Genomic DNA, 10,623 nt, shown 5'->3' with positions numbered 1-10,623 from the left:
ACTGTCTTTCCGCCCTTGAAGCTCTCCTGCTGTGGACCACCAAAGGCTGGCACCCCAAACATGAGCCCACCCCATCTACCCCATTGCTAAATTATACAGGGGTCTCTTTTACAGAATTGCTTTAAAAAAAAATAAAAAAGGTTTCCCTCATTTGTTTTTCTTTCTTTATAGCTCCTTTCATTCTGAAGGCCTAATCATCCAGTGACACAAATGAGAAATGGTGAGGGGACACGGGGCAGGGGTGGGATTTGAGTTTGTACCCCCTTGTGCTTTCCAGTCTCTGAGGTCCCTGAAGCTGGGACTGGGAATAGCAAAGGCGCTATATAGATAAATTGAATTAAAATGTAAACAGGGGGTCCAGCCTTGGCCTGTCGCACCTTAACTTCGTTTCTGAGTTATGGAGAGGAGGGCACCCTCGGGGGGTCTCAGGTGTTGCGAGACTAAATTGTGAATTTCCCCTTGGGATTAATAAAGTATCTATCTATCTATCTATCTATCTATCTATCTATCTATCTATCTATCTATCTATCTATCTATCTATCTAAATCCAAGTGGGACAGGGCCTGGTAGTTAAAGGGGATAACTGGGGGAGGTAGTTGGGGGGGGGGGGGTGTCTTCAAAATCTGCATCTCACCGTATTGCAAGTTACTTTAGCTCACAACTGTTAATAAAGGGTCAATGGAGGAAGTCAGGGTGGGCACCTGTGTGATGTGCGCTCAATGGGCCGAATGGCTCCCCCTTATTTGTAAAATTTCCTAAATTCAGATTCTCGTTCTTCAAGTTCATCCTTCATGTCTAAGTAACCTGAAGTGTGTGTGGTGTACCTATACACACACACACACACACACGCACACACAAACAAGGAGGACATGACCGTCACCGTCCTGAAGAAACGACACTTGAGAATCCAAACATGAGCCACAGAGACTAAGATGAGGAAGGGGCTTCACTGGACTGGCCATTCATTTTAAAGAGACTCTCACTGCCATGACGAGGGGCTCACCCTGGGGGTTCTGGCAGAAGATTTCACTGCCGTCTTAAGAGTCCAGCAAAAGAATGAAGGGGAATGAAGAAGATTTGAAAGAGCCCCACTGGAGCATTAGAGAGCAAGCTAAGCCCGCACTGATATGGAGTGGGGACATGTGAGGGGTCAGAGCAAAAGCACAAGGGGGACCCCCAATGGTCTGTGCTGGCCTGGGGTGTGGAAAGCATCCTTGTCATGTTAGGGTTGATTCCAATTTTATAGTGGAGCAGATATGGAAGATCTAACTGTCACCGGACTACAAAAGGGGCACTGTGGTCCTGCCAATCAAGTCTACGGCATGTTGTGTGGACAACCGAAGACTTGGGTGCCCTGTGAGCACCTGACTGAGTCCAATAACCTGGACATGACCTCAATGAGGGGCATTCATGGAGGACCCACCTATGTAAGTCCATGCAGGGTGGCAGAATGGAAGACCACTCTTACATGGGGGGGGGGGGGGGGGGGGGGGGGGGCGTGGGGCCTGAAAGTTACAGTGGGCTGGAGGAGGGAAGACTTCGGGGCCATGTGAGGGTCTCTTAAACTTCAGACTCAACCGCCGTTAGAACATTTCACAGTCACAAAGACCCGAGTGGGCTACATGGGGAAAACCGGACTTCCCATCGAAGGCCCAGCCAAGTCTCTGCTCTGCTGGACAATGGAAGGGTTTGCTGCCTTGGAAGATGTCCGCGTCACGGCTGTCTGCCCACTTAAATGTGACTGTGATGAGGGAACAATGGCGGCTACCGGAGGGCCTGTGCAAGTGGAAGATGACACTTCAGCGCCTACCAAATGTTATACTTGGTGGGGAAATGGAAGACTTCACATTGAGTAAATTAGAATAGACTTAGAACTATTAACTAGAATTATTGATTATTATTAATTAATTAATTGATTGATTGATTGATTATTAATTGGAACTCCCCCTAATGGGAGCAGCTGAAAGAAGAAGAAGATTAGACGTAGAACATTCCTCAGTCAAAGATGAGCTCAAAGAACCCACCAAGATTCCTCGTGTCTATTTGAGGGTCCACTGGGCTGGACAATAGGAGAGTCTTCTGCCATAGAAGTTTCCAGTTCAAAGTACAAAGACCAAACTGTCATGGTGGCATCTCCATTGTCTTGAGTGGACTACACAGCTGTTTAAGGGAAGTCCACACTGAGCTGGCCAACGGGACGCGGTTGCAGGGGCAGAGTACAGTAAATCAGACATTTTGAGGCGTCACAGCGGAAGACGTTTCTGCCCGAATGAAGACCTCGTAAGAATGTGTTCTTCTGCTGGATTTGGGAGACTCCAGTAACACGGCAGAACAAGTAGCGTCTGAGTTGTAAAGTGAAGGTTTCTGGCCGCTACGAGTTGTTCTGCTCTGGAAAATTCAAGACTTTGCTGCTGTAGCGTAAATAAGGAAGATTCCTTTATCACACAGTAGAGTCCATCAAATCTGGACTTGAGTGTAAAGTGGGGGACATCAGTGCCAGATCTACACAGGATTGAGGCGTGAATATGGAAGGACGGATACGGGGGGAGATCTACTACCGTGTTAGGGCGCATCAATGTCTGAATATTCAGCTGACATGAGTGGACTACAACTGGTCAAAGACATAGCAGTGCATCATGGGACTTAAGGACGTGTCCGACTGTGACAGACTCCGAAAATTAAAGCAGAGGAGACTGCGTGGGGACCTCATCCAGGTCTTCAAACCCCTCAAAGGCATTGATCAAAGGACATCAAGAGGAATTCTTTCAGTAAAAAGAAAATCAAATATGCAAGGACAGCTGTGGAAATGAAAGGTGAAGAGCGTTTCGGATTGAAGACAGGAAGCCCTTCAGAGTTGTGGGACTGGAGAACAAGCTACCGAGACATGGAGTTGAAGGAGAAACCTCGAGAGGATCTTTAAGGAGGGTCTGGACAAGACGTTGGGGTAGGTAAACAAACGAGTGACAAATGGACTGAACGGTCTCCTCTCGTTTGTCACGTCTCTTACTGTTCACAATTGATTTGTAATTGGAGGTCCCAGATGAGGTTTACCTGAGCTAAACAACAGAAGATCTCACCACCACATGAGGGCCTACCAAAGCTTATCTGTCCCAGCCTGGTAAAGTGGATTTGGGACTGGACTGGACTGGACTGGGAGGATGTCGAGCAAATTCAGGGAAACAATGGAAACACCTCATTGAATTGGGTTCAGCAGAGACTGAGCAATGGCAGATCTTGACATCATACAGGGGGTCCAGTTCAGGGTATTGCAGCTCGGATTTGGCAGATTTCACCATCAGGGGTGAAGCTTGCAGGTCCAATGTAAAAACTTCCCTGTTCTTAAAAAGTCCAGTGGTCACGTCAACGGTGGGCTGAAGATTGGAAGACTTTAGCGCAACAGGGGGGCCTGGTAGAGACCGGGAAGATGTCCTTGTCACGATGAAGTGCAGAAAGCGCCCGATTGTTTCCTAATGGGGAAAAGCTCACTGGGATTTGGTGAGTCCAACATGTCAGTCCAAGACTGGACCACCATGCCTATCAAGCGACTAGAAAATGATTCAGTGTGACCAGACTTGGACAGGAGGGGCCCGTGGTCTGTGGCAGTGCCCGGCAGTGTCTGCCCACAGGTGAGGAGGCTGGCCTTGTCACTTCCCTGCTTCTCAACATGTCGACCAGAGTGCTTTGGGTTTCTGTTACCACAAAATTGACATTTGCTGAGTCACCGTGACATGTCAGAATGTAAATAGATGGTAAGTACAGTGCACATAAATTGTAAAGTTATTACAGTTTTTTTTTTTTTTGTAAACTTCTCGCATTAAATTATGATGCATTGGAGAAAAGCCCTGGCCACCGTCCCAGAGTGGTCACTAATAGAGTCTGGCCTGACTGGCACGAGCACAAAGCGCCCTTTGGGCAGTCATTCCCTTTTATTATTGCGGACACACAAACCTGCCTGCCACGTACGCCACTGGCCCACCTCCCTGCCCCTCACAGAGTTTTAAAGACAGCAGACCCCTAAAAGTTACAATTGAGAGACAGAGAGAGAGATAGAGGGGCCTGAGGACCAAGAACTTGGAGGTATGGGACCTCAGGTTCGTCCAGCATTCCTACTCTCACCGCCATCCCCATACCACTAAGTAATGTCCTGTGACTCAAACCTGCCTAGTGGCTGCCACCACCCTGCCACAATGACAGAGGGGTGACACAACCAGAAATCCAAAGGTGTGTCTATCCGACCTCGACGATGCTTCACTTTGTAGTGTACCACCTCACAGACCAGTGGTCCGGCGTGTCCATTTGCTTTTTCTTTGCAGTGACCCGTTAGTGTATGGGGGTCCTCTGGAGACGTACAATGAGAAGTCTGTAGGAAGCAGGCAGGCATAGAACATAAAGCACCACCACCCCCCCACCCCAGGCCAGGACTCTCGTGGAGGGCAGCCTTTTGCTATATGCATCCGGCAGTCTTCATGCTGGTGCAGTACAAGGTACAGAGAGTGAAGCTGCGGAGACATAAGCAATCCCACCCGGCAGCCCTGGCAGGATGGTCCACTTTGCTGACGGTTCACCTCCTGAGGCAAAATGTTGGTTTATCCTCTGGGGGTGTCTGGGCCTTCTGCTCTCCACCATCTCTCCATAAGCGGTGCAGAATTTAGGGAGGGGGTGGTTGGGGGGGCTAAGGAACAGACATGAAAAGAAAAGCAAAATGACAAGAAGGAGGTGTGCTTAGTGGGATATCGGGAGCCTGCGCAAGACACCGTAATGACAAAGACATGCAAGTTTGTCTTTCTGACTGTAGAGGGCGCTGTGGCTTCACAAAAGCATTAAAGCAAAACAAAAATTAAAAGAGGAGAAAAAAAAAAACACAAGAGGGCCTGCCAGCCTGAGCCAGAAGCGGAGAAGCCGCGTTATTTAGAGCGGCACTTCTGAGCCTTCGCTCTCGCGGCCCGCTGTGTCTGCAGGTTTGACTCGCGTTAGAAAATAACAGCTGCTAATAAAAGGGACGCTTTGCTTCACTTCAGTTCAATTAACCTCATGTAATGAAAGGAAAGGCGAGGCAATCATTTATGTAAGGAGAGCTTGCGGGGTGTGCAAAATAAGTCTGTGTGGGAATAGATGAAAGTGTGTGCCCGTCTATGCCAGGCCGAGCGGTGCAGGGGGGCTCAACGTGAGGCGGTGGCATCCTCTGCCAAAAGCGGCGGCACTCCACTGTGCGCATCTGGGCTGCCCGCTTTAATTACGTGAACCCCCAAATCCACGTTCTGAAGCTGTCCAATGTCGGGCTAAAGGCAGGTGCCAGTCCGCTGGTGGGCACTTCCACACACACCACCAGTAGAAGAATATGAGAAATCCACAAGGACGGCGACCAGTTCAGAATCGCCAATCAACCGAACAGTCGTGTCAGTGGGCGTGTGGGCAGACTGAGCAGGGGAGATGGTGCAAAGCTCTCTTGTCTTTTTAGAGAGTCAATAGGGGGCTGTCAAAAGATAGGGGTCTGTCAAAGCCCACGGAGGCATTCCTTGTGTGCTTTCGAGCTACTAAAAAAAAATTATTGTTGTTGTGCAGATTCTACATGGACTGTGTCTGTCTCGCGATTTGATGGCAGCAGCTCTAAGCAACGTACCACCGTGATGCCTCCTGTGATTATTATTACTAGAACATTCACAAGGAGGGCTGGCACCTATCCATATCCATATTACTAACCGAGAATGGTAAACCGGATATGGGCGCAGGGTCGTGCCCGTGGACGCAGGAGACATATTGCGCATGCGCCACACAAAGCCATAGTGCGCATGCGCCACACTAAGCCCTCCTCCAACGAAATGAGGTGACGCGCCCCTAGCACACAAAAAAAAGGAGTCAGACGCAAGCGCCACACGCAGCCCATTCCCACCTGTCTTAGGCGCCAGGCAGGAACGAGGGCGCGGCAGGGCGCCAGTCATCTCTCTCTATATATATATAAAAAAAATAAAACGACGGTCTGTCTGTCTGTCCGCTTTTCACGAGAGAACTACTTAACGGATCTACAGGTGCTGGTCATAAAATTAGAATATCATGACAAAGTTGATTTATTTCAGTAATTCCATTCAAAAAGTGAAACTTGTATATTAGATTCATTCATTACACACAGACTGATGTTTAATCAAAAGTTTATTTCTTTTAATGTTGATGATTATAACTGACAACTAATGAAAGTCCCAAATTCAGTATCTCGGAAAATTAGAATATTGTGAAAAGGTTCAATACTGAAGACACCTGGTGCCACACTCTAATCAGCTAATTAACTCAAAAGCCTTTAAATGGCCTCTCAGTCGAGTTCTGTAGGCTACACAATCATGGGGAAGACTGCTGACTTGACAGTTGTCCAAAAGACGACCATTGACACCTTGCACAAGGAGGGCAAGACACAAAAGGTCATTGCTAAAGAGGCTGGCTGTTCACAGAGCTCTGTGTCCAAGCACATTAATAGAGAGGCGAAGGGAAGGACAAGATGTGGTAGAAAAAAGTGGACAAGCAATAGGGATAACCGCACCCTGGAGAGGATTGGGAAACAAAAATGTGGGGGAGATTCACAAAGAGTGGACTGCAGCTGGAGTCAGTGCTTCAAGAACCACCACACACAGACGTATGCAAGACATGGGTTTCAGCTGTCGCATTCCTTGTGTCAAGCCACTCTTGAACAAGAGACAGCGTCAGAAGCGTCTCGCCTGGACTAAAGACAAAAAGGACTGGACTGCTGCTGAGTGGTCCAAAGTTATGTTCTCTTATGAAAGTAAATTTTGCATTTCCTTTGGAAATCAAGGTCCCAGAGTCTGGAGGAAGAGAGGAGAGGCACAGAATCCACGTTGTGTGAGGTCCAGTGTAAAGTTTCCACAGTCAGTGATGGTTTGTGGTGCCATGTCATCTGCTGGTGTTGGTCCATTGTGTTTTCTGAGGTCCAAGGTCAACGCAGCCGTCTACCAGGAAGTCTTAGAGCACTTCATGCTTCCTGCTGCTGACAAACGTTATGGAGATGCAGATTTCATTTTCCAACAGGACCTGGCACCTGCACACAGTGCCAAAGCTACCAGTACCTGGTTTAAGGACCATGGTATCCCTGTTCTTGATTGGCCAGCAAACTCGCCTGACCTTAACCCCATAGAAAATCTATGGGGTATTGTGAAGAGGAAGATGCAATACGCCAGACCTAACAATTCAGAAGAGCTGAAGGCCACTATCAGAGCAACATGAGCTCTCATAACACCTGAGCAGTGCCACAGACTGATGGACTCCATGCCACGCCGCATTGCTGCAGTAATCCAGGCCAAAGGAGCCCCAACTAAATATTGAGTGCTGTACCTGCTCATACTTTTCATGTTCATACCTTTCAGTTGGCCAACATTTCTAAAAATCCTTTTTTTGCATTGGTCTTAATTGATATTCTAATTTTCCGAGATACTGAATTTGGGACTTTCATTAGTTGTCAGTTATAATCATCAACATTAAAAGAAATAAACATTTGAAATACATCAGTCTGTGTGTAATGAATGAATCTAATATACAAGTTTCACTTTTTGAATGGAATTACTGAAATAAATCAACTTTGTCATGATATTCTAATTTTATGACCAGCACCTGTAGTTTGGCTATTTTTCGATACTCCTCTTGAACATTCCGGTTGATTTTGCGACTTCTCTCATTGCGCCAAGTATCACAGTTCGCTTGCAGCACCGATTTATTTGCACGAATCCGAGCGAGACGCAACGGGCTGAGGGGAAGGTGGCGGGGCTCTCCTCACACACGTGCCCGCCTCAGGGCGGGTACCTTACCTCCGCTTAGTTAGCGAGCGAACCAGAGAACTACTTAATGGATTTAGTTTGGGTTTTTTTTTCTAGAATTTGCTTGAATATTCTGGTTATTTTTGTGACTTCTCTCATCCCGCTAAGTGTCAGTTTGCAGGAGCGATTATATTCGCGCTAATCCAAGGCTGAGGGGAGGGGTAAGCGTGACGTCAGGCGGGCCAAGCCAGGCAGGCCCCTCCTCAATTTCCTTTTCTACTAATACGTGGGCGGAGCCACAGGAGACAGCTAGTCTATATATAAAAAATACCAATGTCACGCAAAATTCGCCAAGCAGTAAGACTTGAACCTTGGCCTTGGTCTTATCTTGTTTAAATTTGCTTTACTTTGTAACTGTTTCTTTGACATCTCGCAAAGCACTGTGAGCGCCATCTTTTGTATGAAGATGTGCTCAAGGAATAAATGTTGCTGCTGTTGTTATGACGTGATACACATTGACACAACCCAGGAATTGGAGGTGTGGGCTACCTCACCCACGTAAGTGGGCTTCACGTTCTTCTCAACGGCAAGTGACAGCGTGGATATGCGCATGGGTGACAGGTAGAGAGCAGCGGTCACTTGTGGTTAACCGACAGGAGAGAGAGAGTACAGAAAAGAGGAGCGAGGAGTCCCTCGGGGGTCTGTCCTTAGGCCGCGTTAGTGACACTGATTCTGGTATCGCTTAGTAAAGTGCAATGGGAGCAAATGGCAGACACTGAGGAGGCAGCAGAAAACAACTGAGGAAGACTTGGGCAAGCTTCAAAACCGGAACGAGCGTGTGGAAAATGCAGAATCATGTAGAAAAGTGCAGAGCGCTACACTTGGACAGAAGGAACATCTCTCTTTATATAAAATCCAACGTCTGTCTGTCTGTCTGCTTTTCACGAGAGAACTAAATGGATTTAGATCGGGTTTTTTTCTAGAATTTGCTTGAACATTCCGGTTGATTTTGCGACTTCTCTCATTGCGCTAAGTATCACAGTTCACTTGCAGCACCGATTTACTTGCACTAATCCGAGAGAGACGCAGCGGGCTGAGGGGAAGGTGGCGGGGCTGTCCTCACACACGTGCCAGCCTCAGGGCGGGTACCTTACCTCCGCTTAGTGAGAGAACCAGAGAACTACTTAACGGATTTAGTTTGGGTTTTTTTTTTTTTCTAGAATTTGCTTGAACATTCCGGTTGATTTCGTGACTTCTCTCATCACGCTGAGAATCATAGTTCGCTTGTATTCAAGCTAATCCGAGGCCGTGGGCAGTGGAAAGCGTGACGTCAGGAGTGGGGAGCCGGGCAGGACCCTCCTCGCTGTCCTGTTTCACTACCACACAGGCGAAGCTGCAGGGGACGGCTAGTCAATTATAAATACGAGATGGAAGACACTGAGCAACAGGAAGCAACTCTGAAGAGGATTTAGGGGTTTGTGTTGACACGACCTTTTTGTTCATCTGAGCAACGAGCAGAAGCGATTCAAAAGGCCAATAAAATGATAGGCTAAATCATAAAAACTGTTGAATATAAATCATGAGATGTTATATAACACACTAGTGAGACCACTTCTAGAGTGTCGTCTGCAGTTCTGGTCACCATGCTACCAGAAAGACTGTGCAAGAGGAGAACAAGTAAGTGCATCATGGGAGTCGGGGAACGTGTCCTACTGTGACAGGCGCAGAGAATTACACCGGAGGAGACTGCGTGGGGACCTCATCCAGGTCTTCAAAATCGTCCAAGGCATTGATCAAGGAGATCCAGCAACATTCATTCAACTTAATGGTGAATCACAACCTCAAGGACAGCAGTGGAAATGAAGGGGAAGCGTATTTAAAAACTGAAGGGACTCAGGAACAAACTTCCGAGTCATGGAGTTGACGCAGAAGCCTTGAGGATCTTTAAGAAGGGTTTGGGTGAGATGTTGGAACTCGATGGACTGAATGGTCTTCTCTCGTGGGTCTGACGTTGGCCTGATGCTATTCTGTACGTTCTGATGGTGACAGTGAAGGCGACTGATGGTTTTCAAACACGAGTCATACGCTCCGAGCACAGAGACACTCAACGTGAGGGCACAACAAAGTTCAGCGAGAGACCCTGGGTGCTGCGTTTCACGAGAATCCCCTTTCTTTGTGGACCGGAGGTCTACGTGTTTCCCAGTGATCTTGATTATTACTCCTATTCAGTAAATACTGTTCTTCCAATTTCATAACCTTTTAAAGAATTGTGTCCTGCTTATTTCTGAATCTGTATACGTAAAACCAACTCTGAAACAAGGTGGCCAAAGGTCTGCGCCACACTACGGCACTTTAGGAGCCGTCAGGCATTGATAAAAACAGTGACCACCAGTACAGTGTAATCTCCGTGGGAGCACCTTGTGATAGCAGCTGCTGTTAAAGGCACTATATAAAACAAAATAAAGATGGATAGCATGAATGGAAATCAAGACATCCTGGTGCACAGAAATCACTTATTGGCTGCTGAACATTCCGGTTGATTTTGCGACTTCTCTCATTGCGCCGAGTATCACAGTTCGCTTGCAGCACCGATTTATTTGCACGAATCCGAGAGAGACGCAACGGGCTGAGGGAAAGGTGGTGGGGCGGTCCTCACACACGTGCCAGCCTCAGAGTGGGTACCTTACCTCCGCTTAGCGAGAGAACCAGAGAACTACTTAACGGATTTAGTTTGTTTTTTTTTCTAGAATTTGCTTGAACATTCCGGTTGATTTTGCGACTTCTCTCATCCCGCTAAGTGTCAGTTTGCAGGAGTGATTATATTCCTGGTGCACAGAAATCACTTATTGGCTCGCTTAGCGAGCGAACC

This window comes from Erpetoichthys calabaricus, chromosome 16 (genome assembly GCF_900747795.2).
Source record: "Erpetoichthys calabaricus chromosome 16, fErpCal1.3, whole genome shotgun sequence".
Lineage (NCBI taxonomy): Eukaryota > Metazoa > Chordata > Cladistia > Polypteriformes > Polypteridae > Erpetoichthys > Erpetoichthys calabaricus.
Note: the sequence above shows the minus strand (reverse complement) of the source record.